Genomic DNA, 21,685 nt, shown 5'->3' with positions numbered 1-21,685 from the left:
CGCAAGCTCAGAATGGGAAACTTTAGCGCCCCACGCCTTCATCGACTGTGTGCAGCAAGCACTTCGCGGACAGTGACTTCTGCTACCCGCCGTACGCGCGACTCTTAGGTAAGCTTGTGACCGTGTTTAAGCGCCCCGCCAATACTTAATTGTACGCAGGCTATAGCATAGGCGACTTACACCAGGTGTGGAGCCGTCCCACAACCTTCCGCGAAGGCTCCTAGACAAAGAGCCGACGACGCGACCTCCGAATCGCCTCGCAGGAAAGCGCCCCTCGTGAGCTCAGCTGAGCGGCGCAGGATATCTGAGACTACGGCTGCATTTGGATGGCGTACATACGTATTTTACTTGTGAAGGCAAGCGCGCGCCTAGCGGACTGCCTATCATAAAGTCATAAGCGAAACCTGTTGCCGCTGTTTAGTGCACATTCTCTAAAAGTTTTCACCTGAGGCAGTGCAGACGCTTTTAGGGGCGAAGCTCCTCAAGGCGGCACCCGTTCGTCCCTCGTAGTCGTAGTAGTAGTAGTGCGTAACCAGTCGTAACGCTATAGTACCAGATCTTGACCTCCAAGGTGGTGCCGGTGGGAGATTTTTCCTGTGCGTTGTTGAACAATAAAAAATTCGCAGCGTGCGCGTTAACAAAACGCCGAATTCTTCCGTCTCTCATTCCCCATTAGCAGCCATTGGCAAGTTCCAGTAGGAAACGTTAGTAGAAGTAGAAGTGTAAGTGTTAGCTAAAAGCCGACTTCTTCTGTCTCTCATTCCCATTAGCAGCCATTGTTTACCTCCAAGGTAGTGCCTGGTGAGATTTCTCCTGTGCGTGATTAAACAATAAAAATTTTGTTCAAAACGCCGTTGATTGATGAAATAAACCAACGAAAGACGCCAGATGTTTTCTAAAAGCAAAACGAAAGAACGCCAGATGTTTTCTAAAGCAATGGTTTTCTAAACAATGAAAATTCACAGCGTACATGTAAAATTAAAGTGAGCTGCAAGTCGTCATAACTCATCGAACCTTTAGTATAAACGCGCCCGATCTCACGTCGGTGATGATGTACTGGGCAGAATTCACGGAAGATTCACGGTTTACCGATGAACCTCCGCAGCTTCGCCCACTCATCATCATTCACTCCGTGGATATGCTGTGATTTTTTTTAAAAGCGGAGTTCTTTAAGCTTTTCGTTAGGCTGCGTGGCGTGAAACTGGACCCATGTTGCCTTTGCCACGTTAATCTCTGTGGCCCTGTGCGTGGTATAATCAGCGATTAACTATTTGTTATATTCCAATACCCATGCGACGGCCCTGTGCGGTATTAATAGGAACTACGACGTAATATCGTTCTCACTGAACCAACATTACGGGACAAACTGCAATCATGGGCATCGGCAGGGGGGTGTGCAACAAGGCGGCACTTGCGCACTTGTTTGCAGGACGAAAGCAGCGGCGGTGATGCGATCTCCGTTGACGGTTCACAAGTATGGCTTGGTGGGCTAGTTGGTATTGCATCTTAAAGGCTACAGCGCACAAAGACACAAAGACTTCGTCCTGTGTTTTCTTCTGCTGTCCCCGTCTTTGTGCGCTGTAGCCTTTAAGATCCGTTGACGGCCTCGACCCCGCATTCAACAACGTGGCCTGCGTCGTACACTGCCTCACCCTCGATTAGGCACCGCTACCTTTCGCAAACTTTATCTATACATACTTGTAGATGCTGGAGAAGGGCACGCTTACTGAAATATCGAAAGCACCACCCAAACTAATCAGTATCGTACGGCGGAAACAAGATAACGAGCGAGAACACTCACACATAGTTTCACTTTCTAACCAGCAATGCGGCCGGTGGCATCGGCGCACTCGTCGACCATCCGGGGGATTTCTTGGCCCTGTCGATTGGGCCTCAACTAAAACAAGTTCAAGATTACACTCGAAAACATTCGTTGCAAGCGTTAGTTGACCGTCCCGAGGCTGTTCGTTCGACAAAGTTCCCGCCTGAAGCAGACGATCCGCATACAGGAGCAGCGGCTGCTGCAGCGCGGTTGAGAGCGGAGCCCCCGCTCTGACGTCACACGCGAGAGGGCGCCACTCCAAGATCTCGAGGCCAATAGGCGGCGGCCAAGAGTTCTCGAGTCCTGGCGGCTTCCTCGGCCACATGGACAGTCCAGGGTTGGTCTTCAATGGCAGGGCTGTGCAACATCCCCCCAGTGAGCGTGGAGGCGATCTCTTGAGGTTGCATCCCCAGTGTTGGGTGTTATCCCTCGACATTCCCATAGCGCGTGTTCCAGGGTGTCTCTGGAACCACAACTCTTGCATTTATCAGTATTGTATATGTCTGGGTAAACTTGGTGTGAAATCGCCATTTTAACACGAAGCTGTTTAAGCTATTGTTAACTTGTGCTCCGTCCTGCAAATTTCCTCATTTGGGTATGCGCCACAGAAATTGGGCAATACCCACTACTGTTTACAACAGGTGCGAATGTCAAACGAAAACGAACACGTGAAAAGAGAGAGAGAAAGAAAGAAGAAGAAAGAAAGAGGAAGAGAAAAATAGAGAGAAATAAAAGGAATAAAGACAAACAAGATAAAAATACAGAAAAATATAGACAGAGAGAGAAAGAGAGGAACAAAGAAAGAGAGAGAGAGAGATAAAGAGAAAAAAGAAAGAGGAAGCTATAAAGAGAGAGAGAGAGCGAGAGAAACAAAGCGCAGAAAAAGAAAGAAATAAGGAGTACACCCCGATTGCCTGTGTTGGGTACCATTTTAGGTTTGCTTGGATTTTACCACGTACAAATTTGACTACCCTCATGCCTTCGTACGTTTTTATTGAATAAATTTTATCATAGTGACTTTCTATCACAGTAACTGGAACAATTCCATCACAGTAACTGAAAAGTAACGACGTTACTTTTTCAATGTAACTGTAAATGTAACAGGTTACTTTTGGAAAGTCTGTAACTGTAACTGAGTTGTTTTTTTTTTTTGCTTAGGTAACTGTAACTGTAACACTGTGAATTTTTGCTGATGACGTGCCCATGACTGCTTAGATGCCTCATCAAACGCGAAAATTGGCCGTCGACCTCGGCGGCATCAACACGAGTGATGCAAAAAATCATCACGTTATGACGTCATCATGACGTCACATATCGCCAAAATTTGGGACGTCATGATGACGTGCATAACGTGACGTCCTATGATGACGTCATCTCATGACATCGTCGCTTTGCACTGCCTCCGGGATCGGCCCAAGGACCACGGAGGAACTGCAAAACCAGGTGAGGTGTAGAAAGCTTGCAATGCCTCCGATCCTGGAGGCAGTGCAAAGACACGTTAGGTTCAGAGAGCTCTTGGGGGTGGCGGGGAGGAACAATACATCGACTTAAGTAAGAGAAGGAGATGGCTTTCGCGTTCGAGTCGTCTAAGACAAATACATAAGGCGCCTCATGACATTGCATGACCCTGTGAGTTTTATTGTCTCAGTCATATTGATCTTCTCCCGCCCTCCTCCGAAAGCTTTCTGTGCCTCACCTAGCTTTGCATTGCCTCCGTGATCGGCCCACTTTTGAAGAAGCGACGATGTCATGTGATGACGGCATCATGTGACGGCGTCACGTGATGATCATTTTTTGCATCACTCGCGTTGATGCCGCTGACGCGCGGGACGCCGACTCCGCCGACGGCCAATTTTCGCGTTTGATAAGGCATCAAAAGCTTTCGCCTTAAAGGGCCCCTCACCAGGTTTGACAATTTTGAGCTGACGAGCGCACTCCATGCACTAGGCGTTCACGATTGCGTCTGCCAAAATTTGCAACGCTACGCGCCGCGTAAATGAGTCAAATTTCAAGCTGAACGTTGCTTGCCCTTCTTCTCGCGTCCACGCGCCCAGAGAATGAGGGGATGACGTACATGAGAGAATGGCCCTACGTAGATAGTAGTGCTGTGACGTCGCTCCTCTACGTAGACGACTGTGCTCTGACGTCGCCAACAGTAGCACGTGACACTGCGATAATTATTTGACACGACGCGTAGTTTTTGTAATTTGTTGCTTGAATGGATGAATAAAACTTGAGAGCAATAATAAAACACACAAACGGAATGTGTGCGTTTTCTTTTTTAATTTTTACTGCGAATCGCAGCGAGATTCGAGACTAATCTACCTCCGTTTCGCACGCGTTCGTGTTCTCGCGCTTTGCGCATCGTGCAGACGCCACCCTTTACAACGAAACTAATTTTCTACCGCGTTCCAGCGCTCATTAGGCTCATTTATCCTCCCGCGTCTAACTAGATGTTCATGCGGCACACCGCTAGTCTCGCGTCCGTACAAATGTTGCAGCTTTCGTGCTCAGTAATAGGTTGAAAGCCAAGTCATCGGCGAGGGCGCATTCGGCATAACTTGCAGAGATGAAGCGCAAAGAACGCCGCCACAACACCGCTCGCGTCTCGGGGGCTCGGGCTGGTTCAAGCGCGTCATGCGCTCGTGACATTCTGTGCGCATGACGTGTTCATGCGTATGCGTTATGTGATCCTTCTGCTCGCGTGCCGAAGAGGGCAGGGAAGGGATTTGGCTTGCGAAGGCTACGCGGGGCGAGCGGCGAGGGTTTGCAGCTCGCCTCCTCGCATCGTGCTTTCGCGCCGCTACAAATTGTTGTTTTTCTCAGCTTCTAACCGACCGATTAGAAAAATACTTGTGGCATAATGCTCTTTATTGGGCTCGCAACAACTTGTAATGTGTAACTAAAATTCGTTAGGTCACCTGGTGAGGGGCCCTTTAATAAAGGGTTTTTTCAGCACACCGCTCACCTTTTGATTGGTCGTGCTCAAGGAGGTTTAAAAAAATTACACCATCTCCCGCTAAAGGGGGCCATGAGGCGATGCGAAGCAGTGTTTCGGCATGTAGAGCCCGCGTTTCAGAGGGGGAGTGGTGAGGGGGAAAGGGGAGAGGGGGAGGGGAAGAGGGAGTGGAAGGGAAGGGCAGAGGGGTAGTGGAGAGCGGGATGGGAGAGAGGAAGGGGAAAGGGGGAGGAGAGAGGGCAAGTGGTGATGGGGAGAGGGGAAGTGGAGAGGGTTTGCGCGTGAGCAGAAAGGGTGGTCACGCCGCACACCACCACCACCGGATTGAACTCCGCTATAAGATGCTTCACATCTAAAAAATTCTGGAGTGGAAGCTCTCGCAACGCCTTGCCAGCAAAAGTGAAGCCAGCTTTTGCCCACCAAAGAGCTCGGAAACATGCTCTTTTCTGGTGGTGCCCACTTAGAGATCAAATGGCTTTGATCGGTTAGTGTAAATACTACGTTAATTATAAAACAAAAAATTGTTGCCGACAAAAGTAACCCTTCGAGAGGAGTACTGACGGTTGATCTCTAATAAAATTTGCCATGACTTTGAGGCTTATTCGCGAAAACTAGTAACACAAAGACACACTTGGAGCAGTATCTGACCCCTAAAAGTTGCCATATTAAACTCGTCTGGTGTGCGAGGATAACGCTCGCTTTCCTTCGCCAAACGCCGATGGGTTATCGTTCCCCTACTAAGATGGCGGACACAGCCGCCATCTTGTGGTGGGCACGGCTTCACTCTTGCGCAATAGTCACCACTCCAGCAATTTTTTGTTTATCCTCCTTGGTCGTGCTTCGCCCGCAAGCTTTGTTCAATGGTCGCCATACGAAAAAAAAAAAAAGCTGGACGATCCCTACGTCGCGTAACGTTCACCAACTTCTTTTCATCAAAACGCTCATCGGAATACTTTGCCACCTTGTTTAAATTTACAGTCTTGCGGGAACGAGGTTTTCTAATTCCGATTCATAAACGTGCAAGCCCTACCTGCACACTTGCGCTTAAATTTGCCTGTAGCACTGCATTATAAACCAGTTCCAGATGCATGTGCCCCTGGGATGGCAAGCGTGGTCGACAATTCCACGAGCATACTTACCTGGTGTCGGGCTGTCCGGTGATCAGCGCGGCCGGGGTCCCGTGCTGAGGCTAACCATTGCACTGCGGTTGGCTGACGCACGCCACTTTCCCAAACAGGGATAGATGGGGCATGTAATTTTTGGTAGTGGGGCTTGGCGTTCGCGCCAGCCCCTGCATCAATTCAAAAGAAAGAATTATTGCCAGCGCTATTTATCCAACTTCAGACGTGAGTGGCACCAGTGTCAAACGGGCAAGGCAGTACACTTCGATTAAAGTACGCTTTGCCACATAAAGAGCACGCAAGGGGAAATGCACATGTTGCGTCATATGCGTTTCTGAATGAAAAAGAAAAGGTATTTTAGGGGCGAAGCTCCTCATGCCGTGGGTCTGTCCAACCTCCGTTTGTTTGTAGCGTTGTAGTAGCCACCTAGCTCGTGAGAAGCGCGCGTTCTGGTATGCAGTAGAAGAAGACGACGACGTTGACGAGTGACACTCTCGTGCGTGTTCGCCTGTGTGGCATTCTTTCTTCTTTACTGCGCGCGTTCTGGTATGCAGTAGAAGAAGAAGACGACGTTGACGAGTGAGACTCTCGTGCGTGTTCGCCTGTGTGGCATTCTTTCTTGTTTACTGCGCGCGTTCTGGTATGCAGTAAAAGAAGAAGACGACGTTGACGAGTGAGACTCTCGTGCGTGTTCGCCTTTGTGGCGTTCTTTTTTCTTTACTACGTCCCGTGTTTTCAACGACACCCGAAGACAACATTTCAAGAGTAACGCGCCATGAGGCTCCCTCTTGGCCCGCTTTCTCTTTAGCTCGGAGTCGCCAGATGGAAGACAAGGCTGCGGAACGGAGGGCACAGAAGGCGGCGGCAGCGCGCGCTCGCAGACAGAATCCTGAGGTGAGAGCCCGCGAGGCCGAAGCTGCACGTCGACGCCGCGAAGCAGATTCCGCCGTTCGAGCCCACGAAGCCGAAGCTGCTTGACAAGCTGCACGGCTGCGGCGGGAAGACCTTGCCGTTCGAGCCCGCGAGGCCGAAGCTGCTCGACAAGCTGCACGGCTGCGGCGCGAAGACCCCGCCGTTCGAGCCCGCGAGGCCGAAGCTACATGGCTGCGGCGCGAATCGGATCTTCAAAATGAGAAGGACCGTGAAGCGGCGAGAAAGCGCGCGTACCGGCACGCAGAGCCCGAGGCTGTGCGTGCACGTGAAGTGGCTGCAAAACGTATCAGGCGGGCTTTGCGGGACTTCCTTGATAACAGTTTCGGCCATAGTTGCGGTGTGTGCAACAGATTGTGCTTCTCAAACAATCTAGTCACAATATCTTCCATCAAGAAGGACCATGCTCGCGCCAATGTCATCGCCGTGCTGCAGCACGAGTTCGCTTCGCCCCAGTCATCATCATTCACCACGTGGATATGCTGTGATTTTTTTTTTCATAATTCAACGTAATACAATCAGACTTTTCCTTTTTTATTCGTTTTATCTAAATCTTAAAAAACGCGCTCGCAGTCTGTAGCCATTGGCTTTCTTGTTTTGCACAGCGTACCGTAAAGTGTCACTTAGGGTCCCGAAGCGTACTCCCCGTAAGAGTACTTAACTTGCCCGACTGACACGGATATTGGCTTTCTGCCAGCGCGGCAGTAGTAAGGGTTTAGTGTCGTGCCTTCTTTCTTGTGTCCGTGTTTGCACGCCCTGTCATTTATTGCGATAGCAATTACATGGACAATCTCGGCGGTTTTTGCCATCGCCGTCATGTCCCGGATATGTATATGTATGTATATATAAATAAAATCGAGAAATAAAAATATTTCAGAAGGAAAAAAATTCCTAAGCGCTCGACCAAGGTTTCGAACTTGCGACCCCTCACTCCGCAGCTTCCTGCCTTAGACAAATACGCCATGCCTCTTTTTTTTTGTCTTTATTGCAGGGCTTCAGTTGTCAACAGTGTCAAGAAAGTACATTCTGTCTACAATTGTTTCATATGCAACAGTGATTCCATGCGAGATACCCAGTCGGGTACATCGTTCTGTATTTTTTGCAATTCAAGAAACGAAGTCAGTGACTCACGAAAGTACTCTATGGCTCGTCGAGAATCACCATCAGCGTTACGTACAGCCATTCGGGACCTCCAAATACCGTGAAGAGCCAATAACATTGTAATATCATAGGGAAATCCATCATCATTTTCAATCATCAGATACCTTATTCCCTGTGCGTCCAATGGGAAATCTTCCTTTAGTGTCCTTTGCAGGACGTCCCGGAAGAACATTCCGTCCCAGCATTCCAGAAAGACATGCTCAATGGTTTCTGGTTTGCGACATAAAAAGCAGTGGTCACCCCACGGAACGAACAATCCTTTTTCAGACAACCACGTCTTAACTGGCAAGACACCAGCCTTAAGCTTAAAGGGACACTAAAGAGCAAAACGATTTTTCTCGCATTAGTAAAGTAGTCCTCCACGATACCAAAAACAGCACGCTTGCTGCGAGAAGACGCTTAATAAGCGAGAAAACGCGCAAAAAGAAAATACAGGTGGCGACGACACCTTGGAATTCCCGCACCATTTGCCATGACGTCACATATTTTTGACGGCGCCTGCTTGGGCCTACGCAGAGCCGTATATTCCCTTTGGGAGAGTTCGGCGCTCTTTTGATCTCGCCGCCAGTCTGGCAACAGCGCGCTTCCGCGCCGCCGACGCCATTTCGTGCCGAGGTTTCTCGTGATGCTGTACCCGTGACGTCGCTGTCGGCATTTATGCTTCCTCTGTGACCGACCTGGTGTGTCTTTGCTGCTGATCGTGCACGTGTCGGCTGCGTGGAACATCGTGGACCTGCATGGACGTCGCAATGGGGGCTTGCAGCGCGGTCGCTGAAGAAACGGTTCGCCAGAGACGGAGCGTTGCGGGCGCACGCCAACGCGAAATTACAGTGCCGCGGCACAAAATGGTGGACAGCGCCGCGCCGCCGCTAAATTTGGATGGTTGTTGGCTCCGCCCCTCCGCCGAACTCTCCGAAGGAATATACGGCTCTGGGCCTACGTAGTTCCTAATCGTTTAAATCGAAGTACATTGTCCTCTGAGGGGGCCAGAGACTTGACATAACGAGTTTGTGGAAATTTCGTCGAGCCAGTGGCGCCAAAATACGTTAAATGCTCTTTGAAACCTTTTACGTCACGAATGACAAAGTTCGGCGCGAAATTTAAAATGAAACTTTGAACTTGGTTTTTTCCTCTAATTATAAACCTATGGTGGTGAAATGAACTACACAAGAGTTCTCCGAGCACACTTTATCAATCTGAACCAATTAATTGTTTCTCTTTAGTGTCCCTTTAAAGAAGAACGTTTTAACCCCCGGACGCACAGGCATGCTTCTTACGCGTTTTAATACTTTGCTCCATGTTCCACCACAGTACTGAAAGCGGTAAAATGGCATGGGGATGACAACATCACATAAATCTTTATATAACTTTTTACGGGAAACAGTGCCTAAATATTCAATAGAAAATCGTGCCTTGAGGAAGCGAAATGACACGATAACCTCTTTAAAGTAACCTTTTGTTCGACCTTTCAGTCTAACAGGTGACACGGCGAACTCAGGCAAAGCACTGGCCAAACGCACTTCGCAGACCGTGCGCAAAAACGGGTCTTGAACGTCACGAAGTTACAAGAAGCGATTTACGAGCTGTCGCAGAAACAAATGCGACAAACCCAAACCACCGTCACGCACTCGTCGAAAAAGATTCGTCCTAGCAGCCTTCTCCCATGTGGAACCCCAAATAAATACGGCAAAAATACGATGAAGTTTTTGAAGATTGATTCGAGAGCAATGAAGTACTTGCAACACGTACCACAACGAATGGTTTGTTTGTATGCACCAACTGACATTGCTGAGCGCCTAGACTTTTTCTACCGTGTAAGTGATTATTGTAACACTGACCGCATTCTTATCCTCATCGGCGATTTTAATTGCGTTTGTTCGGCACGGGACAAAACGAGTTCTACCCCATATCGCGAGGCGAGTACAATTAAGTTATCAGATATGATAAATGTTTATGCCCTTGAGGATGTAGGTGAAAGTATTTTCAATGGCCATCGCGTTCATTTCACGCATTTTCAGGGACTAAGTCACTCTCGCCTTGATCGCGCCTACGTGTCGCTTGATATTGTACCTTTGTGTACAGATTATTCTGTAACTCCCCTGTGTTTCACTGATCATTGTTTGGTTATGTTTACTATTTGGTGCAGAAAAGAAAGGAAAGGAAAGTTTAATTGGGATTTATGAAAAATGAATAACAAACTCCTTGATGACGACGTTTTCCAAACATTAATACAAGAGAGCATAGAAGAGTTTAATGACGACAATACTCGAGAACTGGTCCAAAGTGGGAAACATTTAAGGAAAAAATGAAAATGAAAGCTATAGAAAAGTGCACTATTCTTAAGCATGAAAGACGTATAAATGAGCACGTGTTACGTTCAAACTTGCAGGTACTTCTAGAGGAAGAGAGCCGAATGCCGGGAAACTTTAAGGAAGACATTCGTGTTGTTAAAGAAAAATTGGAACTGTTAGACATGGAGACATATCATGGAGCAATAATCAGGGCCCCAGCGGAAAGAATGGTAACTGCTGAGAGACCGACGCAACGCGCTCTGGGTATGGAAAAGCCAGCGTAATTAAATAACACAGATTGTGTACAATGGTGCTCTAACAAATGCAAGGGATGATATTGCGCAGGCTTTTTTACGAGTATTACAGCAAGCTGTTTTGCAATAGGTCCTGTAGATCGTGACCACTTTACAAAAGAATTTTTTGTCGTCCATGCCGCAGTTAGCTGATGAAACTAAAGATAGATTGGAACTCCCTATCTCGGTGGGTGAGGGACAGAAAAACAATTCATCAGCTCAATTGCGGAAAGTCGCCTGGACCGGACGATCCAAGTGCGGCTTTTTACAAGAAGTTCAAGCTCGAATTATCCCCAATTTTGGCGCACCTTTTCAACGAAGCATATGAGGTGAAATCTCGGCCTACGTCATTTCTGTCCTCCCATACTATTCTCATTCCTAAAACAGATGACTCAATCAACTTGCGACAGGTTTCCGCTTATCGACCCATCAGTCTAACCAATGTAGATTACAAAATCTTTATGAAAATAATTGCACGTAGGTTGCAGGGCGTAATAAAAGAAATTGTAGGTCCGCATCAAGCATGTGGGATAAAGGGGAGGAGCATCTTCACGAATATTGTCACCAGGCTAACTGATTGATGGGAGAAGACACAGGGCAAAGATATAAAATAGGAACGTTTTCTTTAGAACAAGGCCGACACCCAAAAGCGCGCGCACACCGATCAACTTCGTTGTTCTCTTTCAAGGGGCTGGCCACTACGGTTGCCAGCCTACCTCGCGTCAATTCCCTCCTCTCAAGAGCGACCGTCCCGGTCGATGGGTTTAGGGTGCAAGAAGAGAGCACTAGGGAGACAGGTGGTTCCGTGAAGAAAAAAAAAACAAGGTAACGTAGTACAATATTCAAACGGGTTTCGAAGTGTCGGTTATCACTCGCGGGCGTGGTACGGCTTCATCCGTACGACGTGAACAACCTCAGCACGTGGACGTCGTCGGCTCAAACTCGGGTCAGAGCTTCGGGGCACCACCTCGTAATTCACATCACTGATGCAGCGCACAACTTCGTAAGGGCCAAAATAGCGTCGTAACAACTTCTCCGAGAGCCCACAATGTCGGATAGGTGTCCACACCCACACGTAGTCACCCGGTTGGTAATGAACGTTCCGTCGGCCCATGTTGTAACGGCGAGCGTCGTTGTCCTGCTGCGAGCGAATGCGGTTCCGAGCAAGCTGGCGAGCTTCCTCGGCTTTCTGAATGAAGTCGTCAACGCTGTCATTTCTGCTGGTGTCGTGTTCTATTGGGAGCATGGCGTCTAACGGTGTTGTGACGCGACGTCCGTAAACAAGCTCGAATGGTGTAAGCTTGGTGGTCTCTTGCACAGCTGTATTATAAGCAAACGTCACATACGGCAAAATTTGATCCCACGTTTTGTGCTCCACATCCACGTACATAGACAGCATGTCAGCCAGTGTTCTGTTTAATCGCTCCGTCAAACCGTTGGTTTGGGGATGATAGGCTGTGGTCTTCCGGTGGTTGGTGTGCGTTAGCTTGGCGACCTGTTGCAATAACTCCGCAGTAAATGCTGCACCGCGATCAGTGATGAGAACAGTAGGTGCACCATGACGCAACACGATGTCGTGGACGAAGAATCTGGCGACTTCGACAGCAGTTCCCCTGGGCACAGCTTTTGTCTCCGCATAGCGAGTTAGATAGTCGGTTGCGACGATTATCCATTTGTTTTCCGAGGATGAGGTAGGAAATGGACCAAGCAGATCCATTCCCACTTGCTGGAACGGCGCTGGAGGCGGATCCAAAGGCTGGAGGAAGCCGGCAGGCTTGACGGGTGGAACTTTACGCCTCTGACAGTCACGGCAGGTCCTGACATAGCGCTGAACTGACGAATATAGATGTGGCCAGAAGTATTTTTGGCGTATGCGCGCTAATGTTCTCGCAAAGCCTAAGTGACCGGCAGAGGGGTCGTCGTGGCACGCCTGTAAAACTTCCCCACGCAGTGCCGTCGGAACAACGAGGAGAAAAGTTTCCTGGCTGTTCTCGAAATTTTTCTTGTAGAGGACATTGTTCCGTAGGCAATACGACGTCAGTCCTCGTGAGAGCGGGCGTGGGACGACAACGTCAGCTCCCTGAAGATAGCGGATGACAGGAACCAGCTCAGTGTCCTCACGTTGATGTTCAGCCATCCGCACCACGTCGACGAAGCCAAGAAACGGCAAACTTTCTTCCATGTCAGATGATGTCACGGGAATAGGGGCACGCGATAGGCAGTCAGCATCGGTATGCTTTTGTCCGGATCGGTATACGACAGTTATGTCGTACTCTTGAAGACAAAGGCTCCAACGAGCGAGGCGGCCTGATGGATCTCGGAGATTGGCAAGCCAAGAAAGCGAATGGTGGTCACTGACCGCTCGAAATGGCCGACCGTACAGATAGAGTCGAAACTTGCTGGTGGCCCAAACGACTGCTAAGCACTCTTTTTCGGTGGTAGAGTAGTTAGCCTCTGCTTTTGTAAGACTGCGGCTCGCGTAAGCGATTACACGTTCTGCGCCGTCCTGCCATTGAACTAGAATGGCTCCGAGTCCTACGTTGCTGGCGTCCGTGTGAACCTCAGTTTCCGCAGTATCGTCAAAATGTGCCAGCACTGGAGCTGTTTGAAGTCGCTTGCGTAACTGTACGAAGGCCTGTTGTTGCTCTTCCGTCCACACGAAGGGTACATCTTGTCGCGTTAGTCTCGTAAGAGGTTCCGCAATTTTGGAGAATCCTTCAACGAAACGACGGTAGTAGGCGCAGAGGCCAAGGAACCGCTGAACAGCCTTCTTGTCTCCAGGACGAGGAAACTCGGCAACGGCAGTCGGCTTGTCTGGGTCTGGTCGAACACCGTCAGGGCTCATCACGTGACCTAGAAACTTGAGTTCCTGGTAGCCAAAGTAGCACTTCCCGGGCTTGATAGTCAGGTTTGCTTTGCGTATTGCTGTGAGTACGCTTTTTAGCCGTGTGAGGTGTTCGTCGAACGTGCTTGAGAACACAACGACGTCGTCCAAATATACAAGACACGTCTGCCACTTTAGACCAGCGAGCATCATTCTTTGAAATGTGGCGGGAGCGGAACAGAGACCGAAAGGCAGTACTTTAAATTCGTATAGCCCGTCGGGAGTCACGAACGCAGTTTTCTCACGGTCGCCCTCGTCAACCTCAATTTGCCAGTACCCTGACTTGAGATCTAATGATCTAAAGAACTGAGCATGGCGTAGACGGTCCAAGGCGTCATCAATCCGCGGCAGGGGATAAACATCGCGTTTGGTGACACTGTTAAGTCGTCGGTAGTCAACGCAGAAGCGAAGTGTGTTGTCTTTTTTCTTTACTAGTACCACAGGCGACGCCCACGGACTTGTCGACGGTTGAATGACGTCATCATTCAGCATTTCCTGAACTTGACGCTTAATCGCCTCCCTTTCCTTTGGGGACACGCTGTATGGATGCTGGCGAAGAGGCCGCGCCGACTCCTCCGTAACAATACGGTGCTTGGTCACGGAAGTGCGCTGAACTTTCGATGATGTTGAGAAGCAACCCGAGAATTCTGTAACAAGGCTTAGCAGGCTCTCCTTTTGCGCATCTGACAAGTCAGCATTAACGTGAATGCGGCTGCCTAGGTTAGCACAAGTTACTGCATCCGATGAAGTCAACTCTAACGTACCGATATCGGAGAAGTCGGCGATATCGCTGAGGAAGGCGACAGCGGTGCCTTGAGGGACGTGCTGAAATTCATTACTGAAGTTTCTCAGCAGAACTTGAGAGCATTTATTCTGCAACCGAACAAGGCCTCGGGCTATGCAGATGTTCCGTTTGAGCAACAAAGAAATATTTGCCTCGGCAATGCCTTCATAGTCGTCAAATTCGTCGAATACGTCGCAGGTTACTAGGGTCAATACGCTACTTTTCGGCGGTAACGTGACGTTGTCGTCGACAACCCTCAAGGCATTGACATAACTGTCGTCAGTGATACCCGCTAAGGCGTACGCCGTGGAAAATGTTACCTTCGATTCTTGCAAGTTAATCACGGCTCCGTTAGCCTGCAGGAAGTCCATTCCGAGAATTAGGTCCCTCGAGCAATTCGGCAGTATCATGAAATCTCCGAGATACGTAAACCCACGAATGCTTACTCGTGCTGTGCATCTTCCCGCCGGAGTTAGAAGATGGCCTCCTGCCGTCCGAATCTGCGAGCCAGTCCACTGTGTAGACACCTTCTTCAGCTTGCAGGCAAGGTCCATGCTCATAACTGAAGTGTCTGCTCCAGTTGGTTGGTTGGTTGGACCTTGTCAACCTGGCGCAACCCACTGTGGGTATCTATTAGCGCCGTTACTTCTTCGTCGTCCACGGTTACAGTAATGTTGGATGTTACCACTTTTGGCTGCGTCTGTGTGTCTCTTTTCTGTCGTCGATGTCGTCGTAATGGAGGATCTGCAGTGCAATCGGCGTCAGCGGCCTCACCTGCGGAGGTCGCTGAACTCAGTTTTCCCGACCTGCAGGACTGGGCGAGCGGCGTCTCGAAGCGCCGCGTGAAAAGGCTGGGCTTGGGGGACCTATAACGAGCAGGAGACGATGAACGGGGCTCATGCCATCGATGCTCGACATTGCGACGATTCGAGATGAAGTTCTCTATTTCCAGTGGTCGCTCACCAGGTCGCGGACGAGGGGCATTCGGCGAAAATCCACGGAGACCGACACGGCGGTAAGGGCACGTTCGGTAGATGTGCCCGGCTTCCCCACAATGAAAACAAAGGGGCTTGCGGCCCGGCGTGCGCCAGACATCGCTCTTCCTTGTTCTTGCTTCGGCATGAACGGTGGGTTGCGAGGACTGAAGCCGACTTCCATCTGCTGAACGCGGTGCACCACGCCGGGAGTACTGCACGGTGGAGGACGTCGCACTGCTTCCGCGTAGCTCATCTCGACGCACTGCCGTTGTTGTGGCACCTCGTAGTGTTGGGGAGCGTGAACAGCATGATGTACCTCGGCGCGAACCATGTCCGCAACGGAGAGCTGCCCCACAGGTGGAGCAGTCATCTGCATCTTTTGTAGCTCCTCCTTGATGACAGCCCTGATGAGCTCTCGCAAGGCGCCGATGTCATTGCCGAGAGTGACAGAAGTTACCTCGCTTGATTGCACGACATCGCGGTTATACTGCCTGGCACGCTGTTGAAGGGCCCTCTCCATTGCAGTGGCTTCATCGTGGAACTCCGCAAGTGTCGCAGGCGGGTTTCGAATGAGGCCGGCAAAAATTTCTTCCTTGACACCCCGCATCAGGTGACGAACTTTCTTGGCTTCAGTCATAGAGGGGTCCGCACGCCTGAACAGCCGATCCATGTCCTCTATGTATGTTGTTACCCTTTCGTTTGGGCCTTGAACTCTGGCCTCCATCGCACACTCAGCTCTCTCCTTCCTGTCCACTCTGGCAAAGGCGCTGAGGAACTGCCGACGAAACTCATCCCACGACGTTAGCGTTGCCTCATGGTTTTCAAACCACGTTTTGCTGAATCTTCGAGAACGCAGTACACATAGCGTAGCTTACGCTCTTGGGTCCAGTCGTTGATGATGGCAACCCGGTCGAAGTGCTCAAGCCAGTCGTCGGCATCCTCGAAAGCAGCTCCATGAAATGTCTTCGGCGTCCTGGTTTGGTTGACGACGAGCTGCGCAGGTGCTTGCACGGTAGCGTTAGGAGGTGTTTGATTCATAGTTCGCGTGCGTTGAGGTAGCAAACCGTGCTGTGGCTAGGGGCCCTGGAGACGACGACTCGTACGTACGTGCACAGGGGTAAGCTCGGTCGGACTATTTGGCGGGCTTGCGTCTGGGGTGCGCTCTGGAGACCGTATCATCTACCATACCCAGCACCTCCACCAGAAAATGTCACCAGGCTAACTGATTGATGGGAGAAGACACAGGGCAAAGATATAAAATAGGAACGTTTTCTTTAGAACAAGGCCGACACCCAAAAGCGCGCGCACACCGATCAACTTCGTTGTTCTCTTTCAAGGGGCTGGCCACTACGGTTGCCAGCCTACCTCGCGTCAATATTCATAAAGCGAGGTGCGTACTAGAATGCAGCGATGTCATGAACTCTCCGGTTGCAATGCTTCAGATCGATTTGGAGAAAGCCTTCGATCGCGTGCCGCATGACTTGCTTATAGCAGTCTTAGAGCATGTGAACGTTGGGAAAGTGATAACAGAAGCCGTTAAGACGGCATATACACGATGTACTACTCGCCTGATTGTTAACAAAGAGGTAGGAAAGTCTATAGCATTGCAGCGCTCTGTACGTCAAGGGTGCCCACTCTCTCCTCTCCTTTTCTGCATGTTCATTGAAAGCTTTTGTCTAAGTATATTGAACAGTAACGCAATTACAGGATTCAGACTTCATGCATGTGAAGTGCGCCTACTGGCGTATGCTGATCACATAGCGATTTTTTTACAAACCTCGAAAGTATTGCAGGTGCGGTTAACAACATCAAACGCTTTTGTGAGGTTAGTGAAAGCGCAGTGAATTGGGCAAAATGTCTTGGTTTCTGGCATGGAGATTGGGGGCTCACGCCAAATTATTTCATGAACGTTCAGTGGCTTACAACGCCGGTAAAATATTTAGGCATACCGCTTGAAAATTATAGCGACAGTGATCCTTATTCGCTCGCGCAGACATCTCAAATCCGAGAAAAAGCAGAAAAATGGAAGGCCAAGGATTTATCCATTTTTGCGCTCGCTACCATTTGTAATTTGTTCTTCATTACAAATACGCCATGCCTCATTCATTTTCCGGTATACTAACGGCAGAACACAAACGCACGCGGCGTTGGGCTCTAGTTGATACATATTCCTGAGGCTAAAATTACAGCGCAAACGCACGTCTTTGTCCTTCTTACTTCTTCTTTACTTCTTTGTCCCTGCACCCATCTGAATATGATCTCATGTCTTCGCGTATCTAATACACCATCATCATTATTACACGTTTTGGTATAGAGCTATTTTGTGTGCGCATGTGCGGTAAGTTTGCCTTGGGCTTATATATGCATTGGCTTATGAAAGCATAAAGGAGTTGTTAGTCGGAGCTTGTGTCTTACGTTTCTTTTCTTCGTGGGTGTCTTGTGCGTTTGCGCTGTAACTTTAGCCTCGGGATTCTGGTCGCGGTTTGACATATATACTATGATTCTGGTTCAGCCGTCTCGTTTCTTCCCTCCTGTGGCATAAGCCTACAAGAGCCAAAGCGTTCCCACTCGCTCGCGCCACCACGAGCCACGGGACGCTCTTCTTTATCCCTGGTCGACTACCCACGAGTGGCGTGGCGCTACAACCCCAAAATGGAAAACTAGCGTGGGTCGCCAGCGGTACGACGCAAACGCCGCGCGGGCAACGATGCAGCATGGCCCGCGTCTCGCATAATTTTAATTTCGCCATGTGTGGCGCCCCGTGCGTTTCACCCAACGCCGCGTGCGTTTGTATTCTGCCGTTAGTATCCTGGAGAACAAATCAGTTGTGCCCGTTTGTGTGACGTACAACAGGAAATAAAGAAAAAAAAGAGGAATCTCGTAATTGTCTAAGGCAGCAAGCTGCGTAGTGAGGGGTCGCAGGTTCGAAACCCCGGTCGAGCGCTTCGAAATTTTTTTCTTCTGAATTATTTTAATTTCTGGATTATATATATATATATATAAATTATAATTAATTAAAAAATTATATATATTATATATATATATATATATATATATATATATATATATATATATATATATATATATCCGGGACATGACGGCGATGGCAAAAACCGCCGAGAGTGTCCATATAATTGCTATCGCAATAATTGACAGGGCGTCCAAACACGGACACAAGAAAGAAGGCACGACACCAAACCCTTACTACTGCGGCGCTGGCAGAAAGACAATACAAGGTCAATGTAACTGGTAGAGAAGCTTCCATAGAAGCCCATACGTCCAGAAAATGGCGGCTCATCAGCTGCTCATGGGGCTTAGCGCCATCTGGGTGAGGAGGGAACACTTCCGGCGGAACAAAAAATAAACCGGATGTGACGCAGTATCCGGGAAGCAAGTGACGTCATTTTGTTGGCATAAGTGCGAAATTTGATATACCCCCGATAGCAAAGGACTCGCGCTAAGGCGAGCCGGGGAGTCCTTGTCGAGTGCGCTTCAAGTAAACGCCAGCTAAACTAATATCGACTCATGACTAGGAAGTGGTGTTTAAGCGTACGGCCGTTTAATTCGCGTTGGTTTTACTATGAAACTTATTATTGGGACTTTTATTCGGCGTTCGTGGCATATTCACAGAGGGATTAAAGCAAGCAGCAGCGTAGCTCTCATATATGCAGCGTTGCTAATTTGCTTCGCACACACGCAGGTTCCTTAAAGCATATATTACTTGTGCGCTTCAGTTCTAACAAGAAATGACGCGTAGTCACGCCAAAATTAGGACATTTCAGTTTTATTCAATGGCCACAATAACGCAATTTTATTACACTGCACACAAGGAGCATCGTTTCCAAGTGAGGTAATAACTACAAAATGTGCGCGGACACTACGTGCATTATTTTTTGCTTTATGCTATGATAAATTACCGCTACGTGTAGAGTATACAGACATGCGAATTGTAGCGCGATAGATAACTTAGCGATCTGCTCACCGATAACAGGAATAATAGTAGGCATTGCGTGTTCGCGAAGGAAACCGGGCCGCAGGAATACTGATTCACGAAAATCCAACGAGCACAGTACTCCGAACCGTTGCCCCGGTTTCTTATCTAGAAGTCATGGGTCGCCAGGCGTACGTTTGTCGCTAACGCATCCTTGCACGGCACATCGTTTCCGCGGATGCCGAGGCAAGCGCTCGGCGTTAAGTGTTATTCGAATCGTACCGTTGCCCGTTGGACACTACTCAACTCGTTCACCAACGATGAAACACACTTCACGAGCCCGCGCACAGCAAAAATTAAATTCTCACCACAGTAATTACGACAACGCATGCAAATGCGGAACACCAAACACTTGAAGGGGCTTGTCGTCTCAGACGAACTTTACGACGCGCCTTTCCATGCACACACATGGGCTGCACTGAATGATAACTTGGCTATCTCTTCAGAGGGCGCTAAGAAAAAGGTGTTTCGCAATAATTAAACACTATCATAAATTCTTTGCACATTGCACCTACATAATATTGCTGAGGTAATAAATATGTGATTTCTAAAACGTAAGAATTGCGTCGCCCTTGAATAAAACTTGGTTTTTCGCTATTAGTGTTTATTCCCTCCACACCTAGTCACGCTTCAATCGCAGTACCCATAACTCCCCTTGCTGATGTCCCTGGCAATCGGTTCTAAACCGCTTTTCGCCCGAAGCTTCGCGACCTATTTGGATCGACCTTGGCCAATACCAGTGTCAGTCGGGCAAGTTAAGTACTCTTACGGGGAGTACGCTTCGTGACTCTGAGTGACAATTTATGGTACGCTGTGCAAAACAAGAAAGCCAATGGCGACAGACTGCGAGCGCGTTTTTCAAGATTTAGATAAAACGAATAAAAAAGGAAAATCTGATTGTCTTACGTTGAATTATGAAAGAAAATTCCTTTTTTCTTTATTCAGAAACGCATATGACGCAAGAATGTGCATCTCCCCTTGCGTGTTCTTTATTTGGCAAAGCGTACTTTAACCGAAGTGTACTGCCTTGCCCGTTTGACACTGGTGCCACTCACGTCTTAAGTTGGATAAATAGCGCTGGCAAAAATTCTTTCTTTTGAATTGATGCAGGGGCTGGCGCGAACGCCAAGCCCCACTACCAAAAATTACATGCCCCATCTATCCCTGTTTGGGAAAGTGGCGTGCGTCAGCCAACCGCAGTGCAATGGTTGGCCTCGGCACGGGGCCCCGGCCTCGCTGATCACCGGACAGCCCGACACCAGGTAAGTATGCTTGTGGAATTGTCGACCAGGCTTGCCATTCCAGGGGCCCATGCATCTGGAACTGTTCTCTAATACAGTGCTACAGGTAAATTTAAGCGCAAGTATGCAGGTAGGGCTTGCATGTTTATGAAGTGGAATTAGAGAACCTCGGTCCCGCAAGACTGTAAATTTAAACAAGGTGGCAAAGTATTCGGATGAGCGTTTGGATGAAAAAAATTTGGGGAACGTAAGGATCGTCCAGCTTTTTTTTTTTTTTCGTAAGGCCTTCGTAATAAGCCACATAACGTATGTAGCAGCATACCACAACTGGCAAAAAGCAGAAACCAACAAAATAAATGCGCTCATCCGGAAGGCCTACAAACAAGCGATAGGAATACCAGAGTATGCGAGCGCAGACCTACTTCTTCAGTTAGGAATACATAATACACTTGAAGAGATAGCGGAAGCTCAGCGCATATCCCAGCTTGAACGGCTCACAACAACCAAAATGGGAAGAAACATAATGACCAAATTAGGAATCATGTACCATGCACAACATGGTATCAAACATGACATCCCCAATACACTCAGAGCTAAGATCGTCGCTAACCCGATACCGAAAAACATGTCCCCTATCGCGAACGCGGCCCGCAGAAGACACAGAGCCAATGTACTGCTCAAAGCCCACGGCACAAACAGTCAATCTCTTTTCGTAGATGCTAGCCCATACCCTGAACACAAGGCCCACACTGCTGTAGCGATTGACACGTCGGGCGTGTGTATTAACGCGTGCACTGTCACAACCAACAAGATAGAGGATGCTGAGGAGGTAGCCATAGCCATGGCTATCACCTCTAACAAACACAAATTCATACTGAGTGACTCGCAAGTAGCTATCCGAAATTTTACGCAAGGACGGATTTCGCAACAAGCCCTCAAAATCTTCGTTAATAGCCAAGAACTAAAGAAAGTAGATGAACCCAAATACCTAACATGGTTCCCGGCGCACACAGAGACTGATACCTACAATCCGAACGAGATGGCCCATGAGTTGTCGCGAGAATTAACCCGCCGCGCAACCCGAACGGACCCCTCGGTGAACATCCCTGGCGACGCCGACGTACCACACAAAGACAGATTTACAAGCTACACAGAATACACACAACACTACAGAGAGACGAGGCGCGTCTTCCCCGCACCTCACCCGAGTCTAGACAGGAAGCAAGCATCT

The 21,685-nt window shown here is 48.9% G+C and overlaps 2 non-coding genes across 2 annotated transcripts; one reads left to right on the top strand and one right to left on the bottom strand.

Annotated features, from left to right (window-relative positions):
- Window positions 1–5,912: 5,912 nt before the first annotated feature.
- On the top strand, window positions 5,913–6,075 carry LOC119388449 (U1 spliceosomal RNA). The gene has a single exon (XR_005182733.1). It is a non-coding gene; the product is annotated as a U1 spliceosomal RNA (small nuclear RNA).
- A 14,245-nt stretch (window positions 6,076–20,320) lies between these two features.
- On the bottom strand, window positions 20,321–20,483 carry LOC119388444 (U1 spliceosomal RNA). The gene has a single exon (XR_005182729.1). It is a non-coding gene; the product is annotated as a U1 spliceosomal RNA (small nuclear RNA).
- Window positions 20,484–21,685: the final 1,202 nt, after the last annotated feature.

Source organism: Rhipicephalus sanguineus, chromosome 3 (assembly GCF_013339695.2).
Source record: "Rhipicephalus sanguineus isolate Rsan-2018 chromosome 3, BIME_Rsan_1.4, whole genome shotgun sequence".
NCBI classification, from domain to species: domain Eukaryota; kingdom Metazoa; phylum Arthropoda; class Arachnida; order Ixodida; family Ixodidae; genus Rhipicephalus; species Rhipicephalus sanguineus.
Note: the sequence above shows the minus strand (reverse complement) of the source record. Positions and strands in the feature narration are given on the sequence as shown.